The following is a 10,413-nucleotide window of genomic DNA, read 5'->3' as shown; positions in this document are numbered from 1 at the left end:
AGAATTTCAAGCAGGCTCGGCACTGACAGTGTGGAGCTACACGACGGGCTTGATCTCACAAACCATGAGATCATGACCTGAGCCGAAATCAAGAGTTGGATGCTTAACAGACTGAGCCACTCAGGTGCTGCTACATGCATTTATTTTTAAAAATCCTTACAGCAACTCTATAATGTGGGGAATTAATTATCCCCATTTTGCAGATAAGAACCTGAGACTTGAGAGGTGGGGTAAATTGCTTAAGAGCACACAGCTGATAAGTAGTGATGGGAGGTTTGGACCCAAATTGATTAGAAGGCACAAGCTAGCAATCACAGGCCAAATTCGGCCCTATGAGGTATGTCTTTTGGCCAGGGCAGTGCTCTTGTTTTAAAGAATTTGACTTAGTTGCCAGCACTTAAAAACCAGATGATTTTGTATAAAACTTTGAACTTGGAGCTTTCCTTTTTTTTTCTTTTAAGACCTGGCAAATGGCAATATTGGGCACCTCTATCCCATATGAGTAGTAGCTGCCTCCTCTAGAGGGAGCATGAACTTGCTACAGGCCCTATTACTCATTATCTTATACCTAACCCACTTTGCTCATTTACTGTACCTGCTTGGTCCTGAGGCATCTGATTTTTCAACCTCTGTTCTAATGACAAGTCTTCCTCAATGACTTCTTACATCCCTCCATTTCCATCTGCTCCTTCTATGGGTCCTGCTGATTGTGTCCTGCCATCTCTCCCTCATCTGCTCATTCCTCTTCATTCACCTGCCTTCCTCACCTGCCTTCCTTCCGTGCCTCCAATGAAGACACCTGTTAGGTCATTCTGCTCTCTTCTACATCCATCTTCCTAATCCTAGCTGAGGTAGCTTTATAAACATCATTGTCAAATTTTGAAGAGGGAGTCTCCTGTTCAGGGTGAGCTCACAGGGCAGAAATAATTCCAATGGTGGGAGAGGATGTGGTTGAATGTATGCCTTGGGGCTCAGAAGGCCTTGGGTTCAAACCCTGATTCCTTTGCCTACCATCTGTGAGACACTGGGCATGTTAAATTTTTTCATCTGTGAAATGAAGACAAAACGGACCCCAAAGTTGGACCAGATTACTTCTAAAGTTTCTTCCAACCTTGACACTTTATCATTTTTAAATGTTTATTTATTTTTGAGAGAGAAAACACAAGTTGGGGAGGGGTGGAGAGAGAGGGGGACAGAGGATCGATCTGAAGTGGGCTCTGTGCTGACAGCAGCAAGCCTGACACGGGGTTCAAACTCACGAACCGGGAGATCAAGACCTGAGCTGAAGCTGGATGCTCAACTGAGTAAGCCACCCAGATGCCCTTACACTTTATCATTTTAAAGCAACCTCTGCTCAAAACTTTTCAGTGCTTACCACAGTCTACTAAGTTGAGGGTAGATACCAATTCCTCCAGATCCTAGTTCTAGTCTACCTTTTATATCTCATCTTTCCCACCTCAGCTCATACCTTATGCTGCAGAAACCCCAAGCTCTTACATTAATTCCTGCCTTTATGTTTGCTATAATGTGAGGCATTATACCTCCAACTATTGAACCCTACTCATCTGTTAGGGAATCTGTTTTCTTCTTCTTCTTCTTCTTCTTCTTCTTCTTCTTCATCTTCATCTTCATCTTCTTTTTCTTTGAGAGAGAGAGAGAGAGGGAGAAAGTGAGCACAAGCAGGGGAGGGGCAGAGGGAGAGGGAGAATCTTAAGGAGGCTCCATGCCCAGTGAGGAGCTAGATCTCATGACCATGAGATCATGACCTGAGTCCAAATCGAGAGCTGGACACTTAACTGACTGAGCCACCCAGGTATCCAGGAAATCTGTTTTTCGTTGTAAGTTACAAAAACACCAATTAAAACTATTCAAACTATAAAGACATGTTGGTTCATGGAAAAGTCCAGAAGTAGGTCAAGTTTCAGATATGTTTTTAGCAGGTTTCTGACTCATTTCTTCTATAGAGTTTTCTTAGTCCTGCCTTCCTCCACTTGATGGCTTTACTTCTTTGGCTGACTTTCCCTCTTGGTGGCTTTGATGGTCAATTTTGTGTGTCAACTTGACTGGGCTAAGGTATGCCCAGATAGCTGGTAAAACATTTCTGGGTGTGTCTGTGAGGGTGTTTCTGGAAGAGACGAGCATTTGAATTGGTACCCTAAGATCACCCTCAGCAATGCAGGTGGGTATCACCCAATCTGTCGAAGACCAAATAGAATAAAAATGCAGAGGAGGGCAAACTTGCTCTTAGCTGAACTGAGACATCCATCTTCTCTTTCCCAGGACATTGGACATCACCAATCCTGGTTCTTAGGCTTTTGTACTTGGACTGAATTATACCACTGGCTTTACTGATTCTCTAGCTTACAGATGTCAGATCATGGGACTTCCTGGCCTCTATAACCATGTGAGCCATTTCCTATCATCTATCCCTATCTATATCTATATATCCTATTGGTTCTGTTTCTCTGGAGAACCCTAATACAGTGGTTAAAAAATTCTGCCACAACTCCAGGCATCATAGCCTATACCACATGTCCTGAAGGCGACAGAATGTTTCTGCTTCATTCTTCTTCTTTATTGGACCAACAAGAGTAGGTCCTTGATAATTAGGAGACAGGTTAGTATAGTGTTCAGCATGCAGGCTTGAAAACTGGACTCTAGCACTTAGTAGCTGTGTGACCTTGGGAAAGTTAACCTCTGTGCCACAGTCTTCTCGTCTGTACAGTAGGGATTATAATAGTACCTACCTTGAGGGCTGCTGTGGGAATTAAATACGTTTGAAAAGTGCTTAGCACATTTCCTGGCAACTAGTAAATACACTACATTAGCTCGTGTTGCCAGTGTATTCTTCAGAAACATCTCCCTTCATACTGTAATCTTCAAGGATTCTTCTGGACAACACAGAGTATTCCTAACACGTCTCTGTTTAATTCATAGCCATCCATTCAACAAATATTAGTTCTAGGGACTGAGGAATGAGCAAAATGGACAAAATCCTGTCTTTGTGAAGTTCACAAAAAAAAGTAGTAGAAGGTGGGGATGGGAGAGGGACAACAAACAAATAAACAGTATTTAAGGTGGTAATGAATGGTACGGAGAAAAATACAACAGGAAAGAGCACAGAGAAGTAGGGTGTTGCTATTTTTTTTATTTTATTAAAAAAAATTTTTTTAATGTTTATTTATTTTTGAGACAGAGAGAGACAGAGCATGAACGGGGGAGGGGCAGAGAGAGAAGGAGACACAGAATCGGAAGCAGGCTCCAAGCTCTGAGCCATCAGCCCAGAGCCCGACTCGGGGCTCAAACTCACGGACCGTGAGATGGTGACCTGAGCTGAAGTCGGACGCTTAACCGACTGAGCCACCCAGGTGCCCCAGGGTGTTGCTATTTTAAGTGTGGGCCAGGGAAGGCTTCTCTGAGGAAGTGACATTTGAATGGAAACCTGAAGGAGTGAGCCATGCCCACATCTGGGAGGAGGGCATTTGAGGCAGACACAACAGCAAGTAACAGAGGTCTTGCGGTTAGCAGAATGCTTGGTGTGTCAAAAGAACAGCAAGAAGGCACATAAGGCTGGAGCAGAGTGAGAGGAGGTGCAAGCAATGCAATAGGGGATAAGTTTAGAAAGGTAGCAGAGAGTAGATCACACAGGACCTTTGAAACCATGAATATAATCCTCAGTGCCAGCAGAAAGAGGATTAACACCTGCACAGGGAGGGTGCAGCACCACAGCCAGCACCTGGTGGTGGGGCTGATGGGAGGGCAGAGAAAGCCTCTCAGAAGAGGTGTTCCTGAGTTGAGTTTTGAAGGATGAACACAAAGTATCTAGGCAGAAGAGGAGGTGCAGTCCAAGTGGAGAATGTGCTACAGCAGAGGGTGCTGAGAGATTGTGGTGTATTCAAGTGCACATGGTAAGGCCAGTACAAAGGGAGGGAGGTGAGGAGCCCGGAATGGCCAGAAACAGCAGAGGAGATTGGCAGGGACCAGTTCCTTAATTGGTTGGTTGATTGATTAATTCACTCAAGTGTTTACTGAACATCAGGTCTATACCAGACATTGCACTAGGTAACAATTGCATCGTTACCAGACAATGATGTACCCAAGCAGTCAAAGATGCTTGGTCTCACGGAACTTACCTTCTAGTGGGGAGACAGACAAAAAAACGCACAGACTAATAAATGACAAGACTAAGAAATACCATGAAGAAAATGAATAAGAGACTAAACTAGAGAACATCTTTAGCTGCGGTGATATTTAAACAGAGACTTGAGGCAGAAGAAGGAACCAGGAGTTAGAACATGTGGAGGAAGAACATTCTTGTCCTTGGTCTCAGTATCACTATTTCTCCAATTGGACTTCTCTTCCTTTGAAGGGAGACACGGCGTCATCAAATAATACAAACGGAGCTATAATTGCTGGTTTCGCAGGGCGAGGATTCCATTCAAACTCTGCCCTGTTAGGACTCCCGTTCTTAGGTGGGTTCTGGGGCAAGCGATGTGAAAAACACGATCATGAAATCACAGGTCTGCCACAAGATTTTGGACAATTCTCACCCTTCAGGGAAGTATAGCTGAGGACAGAAGGGCAACCTTCTCCTGTGCTCTTTGAAGGCCCCTCCGCCTGTTCCGTGGAGGCTGGAACACTGATTTGGGTGAGAGTTTACGACAGGAGAAATACTCAGGAGAGAGGACCACCACCCAGATCAAGTTATCTATCAAACGTTTCCCGCACCCTAGAAGGGTAAACGTACTTCAATTTAACCTTCTTTGTAGGTGGGAGTGGTGCCTCCTCTCCAAACCCAACCCAACTGCTGCCTCTCCGCCCCGTCCTAGCCTAGGCTGAGAGGAACTATCCTCGTCCGGTCCACGCACCTGGTTCGCTGAAAGTGAAAGGACCTAGGGCTCCTCCCTACGCCATCTCTTCCGCACCCTTCGGTACGGCCCCCCGCCAACTTGTTTGGGCCCTGTCTCCAGACCCCGCCCATCTTCAGCACCAGCCAGCCGCTCTTGCTTTGGGTCACGCCTCCTTCCGGCTCTTCCCCGGAGTGGCCACCTTTGAGCCCCCACCTCCCTGCTCGGCTTCCGGGCACGCCTCCTTCTGTCCCGCTTCAATTCTTCCTCCCTCCTGGGTTTCCCTTCAGCCACGCCTCCGGCCCCCTCTGCTAAGGGTGCCACTTCGCCCAGCCTCGCCTCGGTCTCCCTCCACCTTTGACTCCTCCTACGGGCACGGCCTCCCTTTAGCTCCACCCACGTCCCCTCCTTTCAAGCACGGCCCTGGCTCCTGGCTCGGCGCGGCCTCCACGGTCTTCCATACCTGCCTTGCGCTTCTCTCGTCTCCGGCCTCACCACCCTCTCAGCCCTGCCCCGCCTTCGGCTCGCTTATTGGTGTAGCAGAGTCTCTCTCTTCTAGTCCTTAGCTCCGCCTCTCCAGCCTCCCTCCTCGGTCCCTCCTCCCTCAGTCAGGCCCCGCCCTGGCTCCGCCTGCCTCTTCTCCCCGCCGAAGCTCTGGACCTTTCCAAAGCGAGGCTGAGGGGGTGGGGAAAGCCCATGCGCTCGGGAAGCCGGGCTGTGTCAGGGTGGGGCTGCGGACTCAGCGCTTGGGTCTCGGTGTCCTTTCCTGGAGAAAGAGGCAGGGGCGTGGAGGGAAGGCCCAGGGCCAGGGCTGGAGCGGCGGGTGGGGCCAAGCTTAGGGAAACCGTTCAGGGCACCCCCACTCCCGCGCGCTTCAGTGGTGCCGGCCGAGGGAAGGACTCGCGGCTGCGGGGCTCGCGCCGCTGTCAGTGCGGCGGGGCGCGCGAGCGGCGCGGGCGCAGGGCGGGCTGAGCCGGGAGAAGCTGAGGGGGCGGTAGCGGCGGCGGGGGCGACTCCCGCGCGTGTGCTCAGCTCCTCACGCCGCGGCCGGAGCCGCCTTCTTCCTCCTTCGCTCCTTCCCTTCCGCCCCCGAGTGCGGCGGCACCGCCTCCTTCCGCGCCGCGCGGCTTCCTCCAGACCTCTGGGCGCGGGTGAGTGGGGGCCACGGGCGTCTCCTTAAGGGTGCGGGGGAGTGTTCCTCTTTCCTTTTCGGCCGCCCACCTCTTCACTCGAGTTCCTGCCTATTTTTAGAAACTCTTTTTTCGGCCATTCTGGGCGTCCCAGGAGCGGGAGTAACTCCCGGCCCCCTCCGCCCGCACCTCCTCCCCATCACCGGGCCCGCCGCCCCGGGTCGCTAGCCCGGCCCATCCTCGCCTGCCCCCGGCCGCCTGGCGTTCCCTGGCCGATTCCCCCTTGCGGGCCGGGCCTGGGCCAAGAGTTGGCGGGGTGGGCCCGCGCCCGCTCGGAAGTTGGAGTCTTTGTGCTCGCGCCCCGCCCCACCCGGCGAGGGGAGGAGGGAAGGGAGCGGAGGCCGCGCCGGGGAGGCCTGGGCGGGCTCGGTCCCGGCTCCGGCCCCGGCTTCTTCCGGCTCTCCTGCCCGACCCGGCTGGGTCTGCGGGCTCCCCGAGGTGCGCAGAACTGGCCCTGCCTCGCTCCCCCCCGGGCTTGAGCGCCGCCGCGTCCCCCGCCGCTGCCGTTCCTGGGCTCCTTGCACACCTTGGGGCTCGGAGAGGAGCAACAACCGGTCCTCGAGCTGGGGCAGTGTTCCGCAATTCACGCAGCCCTCTGTGTGCAGCCGAGCTTTAGTTTGTCCCTCCGTAAAATTTGGGAAAGAAAGTCGCCTCGCAGCATGTTTGTGGATTTAGGAAACTAATATGTGAGAGAAGTGTTTAATACCAACAGGTAACATTTAATGGACTTGACTAGGAACTTTGTAAGCCCTATTTCATTTAATGCTTATGACGGCCTTCTGGGGTTATCCCCCTTTCCAAAAGCAAAAAACAAGGCTCAAGGAGGTGAAATAATGTGCTGCAAATCATAGTAGTCATAGAAGTGTAAAGTCTTGGTACTAGTACCTGTTACTTATTTCTTAAGTGTGAGCTTGTGTAATCTCTTAGTGCAGAGAGGATTTTGATTTACCCTTGGGTCACATCGTTGGAGACTAACTCCGTTTTCCCTGTCTTCTAGGCTAGTGTCCACTATGCTATGGATGAAATCCCATTCTGGGGATATGAGGGGTCGGAGGGAAAGGAAATTACTGTGGATTTCTTGCTAGTATTGCCCGTTAGAATTTGATGAAGGTAGGGGACTCCAGATCTCAGGTACAACTGAAATTCTCTGGGATTTTGGCGCAAGGAAGGCTTGAGTCATTGTAACAGTGAGGGCTATCCATTTTGTTTATAGTATGTTCCTCCCCCCAAACCTTGAGTGTTCTCCATAGTGTTTAGATTTATAGCTCCTGGTTGGGGGAGGGGAAGCAGGAAGTGGCTCAAGTCAAGTGCTTCAACTCTCTGCCTTCACATAGGGTTTTATTTTCCCTATTTTCAGGTAAGACCAAGAGGGATAAAAGCGAACTAAAATTAACTTTGACTAGTGTTCTAGTTTTCCAGTGTGTTTGATCCTGGTGTGGGAAGTGTCAAAATCAGGTAGGCCACATTTTGAAAGAGTCTCCTGATGTTTGCATTAATTCTTGGGAGTCTGGAGGTCTGTTGTGCCCTCCTTTTTCCAAAATTCTGGATTTAGAAGTTGTGGTATGTAGGAGCTGGAAGGGGTCTTACTATCTGGTCTAACTTTTTTGTTTGCCTTGTCCCTCTTCCCTGTTAATTGAACACTGAAAGGGGAAGTAAGTTGTCTAAATTCACAGACTGCCTTAGTGACAAATCGGAACTAGAATTCCCAGTCCAGTAGTAGTTATATTTCTACAATCCCTTGCCACCTTTTGAAAGAGCAGTAAATTACATAGTCAGGCCTTAAGACCAGGAATCCTGAGTAAATTGAAATCACGAGGAAGTTGTTTAGTTCCAGCCACTCTCCATGCCTCAGGTTTTGCATTAAAAGGAGGTCAGGTTTTGTGCACAGGTGTACCAGTTCTCATTACTTTTATTGTGTGGTACTTTATGGTTTATAGTACTCTTCTGGAATCATCTGATTTCATTTCTAATCAGTTCTGTGAGGGAGTTCTTAGAATTTGCTTTACATCTCCATTTTACAGCTGTAATTGAGAATGGAGACACAGCAAGGTTGGGGTACTTGCCTTTCTTATAATCACCGGATTAACAAGTGGTAAGGACAGGACACCTTTCATGGGCAGAGGATTTGATGTGGCATAATAAATTGAGCCACTTATTGTGACTCTGTGAACCTGTTTCCTTTTCTGTAAACTCAACAGGCTTGTGTGGGAGCTGTGAGAAATGGCCGTGAAAGTCTATTGCAGTAGTAGAAATAATAGCTAACATTAAGTACTTACCATATACCAGGTACTGGACTAAGGACTTTCTGTGGGGTATCTCATTTATTCCTCAGAGCAATTTTATGAATTAGGTATTATCCCTGATTTACAGAGGAAGAAATAGGCTTTAGAGAGGTTATGTGACTTGCTCAGGATCATGTAATTGATAACTGCAGACAGTATAACTTTAAAGCCAGTGTGGGTGTTTTTTTGTTTTTTGTAAAAATACACAGGACATAAAATTCACCATTTTAACCAGTTTTAAATGGACAGTTCTCTGGTATTAAGTGCATTCACACTGTTATGCAGCCATCACCACTATCCTTACCTAGAAATTTTTGTCTTCCCCAACTGAAACTGTATCCATTAAACACTAACTGCCTATTCCCATCTCCCCCCAGCCCCTGGCAACCACCATACTATTTTGTGTGTCTGAATTTGACTATTCTAAGTACCATATGTAAGTGGCATTATACATATTTTGTCCTTTTGTGACTGGCAAAGTTGGCACTCTTTGTGCCTCCCTTGACCTCAGGGTGCTTTGTAAATGCAAAATGATCAGCCCTGATTGGCAGTAGGGTGTGGTATGCATCCCCAGAGTGGGAACAGAAGCCTGATTGTACCTTTGGTTAAGCTCCTTCCCCCCTTTTCCTCTATCACTGAAGCCTGTTTTGGAGATCTGTGCTAGCCTCTTTTGTGTCTTCCAAAGTGACCTCTTACCCTTGAAATAGAACCCAGAGGGCTCTCCACTTGCCTTGTTTGCACCTGCCTTTCTGACTATACAGGGTTTGGGCATATCAGGCTGCAGTGATCAAGAATAGCAGTGCTATGACAGCAGCTCGGATCAGAACTACTCAGAGGATGATTAAATGGATTACCTTTATGAAATGTTCTCTCTCTTTGCCCTCCTCTTTGTATATAGTCACACAAGAGGGATTAGCTTTGGTTTCCTAGAGGGTGTTTATGGATACTCCTTGTTTGCAGGTGGTTAAGATGGAGTTAAATGCATTTAGCCTTTCAGACTTCTCTTTAGTTTGACCTTTTCCCGTTCTATGTGTTTGGGAGATGGTGGGGTGGTAGAATGTGGTGTTTGTGAAGGGTAGTTGGAATTTTGTCCTGATATCTACAGGGGGTGGCAGTGGGAGGTGTTCCAGAGATGGGTTTAATAGGGCAGCAAACAGATCTGAGCATGTTGCACTTTCCTTAAAGATCTGATGGTTTAGCATTGCCTATGTATTAAGTCCAAACCCCTGAGTGTGATAATGTCAGAATGTGCTGAATTGTTTATTGAGTAGGATCTTGTAGTTGAGGAACTTTAAAGTCCCGTTCTGGCTACCTGTTGAGATTCGGTTTCATTGGACACTTCATTATCGGAAAGTTTTTCATTTACAGGAAAATTATTAAGCATCTGCCATGCACAGTCCTAACCTTGGGGATTTGGGTCTATATAGTGTCGTGGGGAAGACAGGCAAGGAAACAGGCCGTGTGAGAAGTATTGTGAATAGGATAAACACTATGAGAGCATAGAGAAATGGTTACTTACCCAGCCTTGGAGGCTTCTTCAGATCTCAAGAAAAACAGAGAGACCTGAGGCAGGAGGAAATGAGATTTGGAGAGTTGAGGACAGAAGATAAGACTAGGCAGAAGGAATTGCAAGTTTAGAGATGGTGGTGGTAATAGGTAAGACTTTTGGCCATTTACTGTATCTATCAGGTACTATACTCTTAAGCATTTAACATGTGTTACTCCTTCCTATAACCACCTTGAGAAGTATACTATTATTCCCACTCCATAGGTGAGGAACAGACCCAGAGGGGTTAAATACATCTCTCAGTTTTCTCAAGATTCTTGAATGGATCATAAAACAAAAGATGGGTGGATGTGACCCGAGATGAGAGGAGACTGGTACAGTAGGTAGAGCAGAAGCCAAGTCATGAAAGGGGCTTGTTGCCCAGGTTGAGGAGTTTGAACTTTAAACTGAGATGAGGGGGGCCATGCTCCCCTGGGCCTTTTAGAAGGCTCTCTGGCTACCTGTTTGGGGACTGGATTGGAGGGCTAGAGTACCATGGGCAAAAAAGACCAGTTAGGAGGAGGCTGTTATGGTACATACAGGTAGGA

The 10,413-nt window shown here is 48.1% G+C and overlaps 1 protein-coding gene across 6 annotated transcripts in view; it reads left to right on the top strand.

The window, feature by feature from the left end:
- The first annotated feature begins 5,819 nt into the window (after positions 1-5,819).
- Positions 5,820-10,413, top strand: part of RALY (RALY heterogeneous nuclear ribonucleoprotein) — a 94,451-nt gene continuing 89,857 nt past the window's right edge. For 2 of the 6 annotated variants that reach the window (XR_004343360.1, XR_004343358.1), the window contains exon 1: positions 5,820-5,998. The gene's annotated coding sequence lies outside the window, so the exon portion shown is untranslated. Of the gene's footprint in view, positions 5,999-6,727; positions 6,750-10,413 lie in introns of those variants that run through there. The other 4 variants (XR_004343361.1, XM_030309765.1, XM_030309766.2 and 1 more) reach the window with 4 other exon arrangements.

The sequence above is a fragment of the Lynx canadensis genome, chromosome A3, assembly GCF_007474595.2.
Source record: "Lynx canadensis isolate LIC74 chromosome A3, mLynCan4.pri.v2, whole genome shotgun sequence".
In the NCBI taxonomy this organism is placed as follows: Eukaryota; Metazoa; Chordata; class Mammalia; order Carnivora; family Felidae; genus Lynx; species Lynx canadensis.
This window is presented reverse-complemented; position numbering and strand designations above follow the sequence as displayed.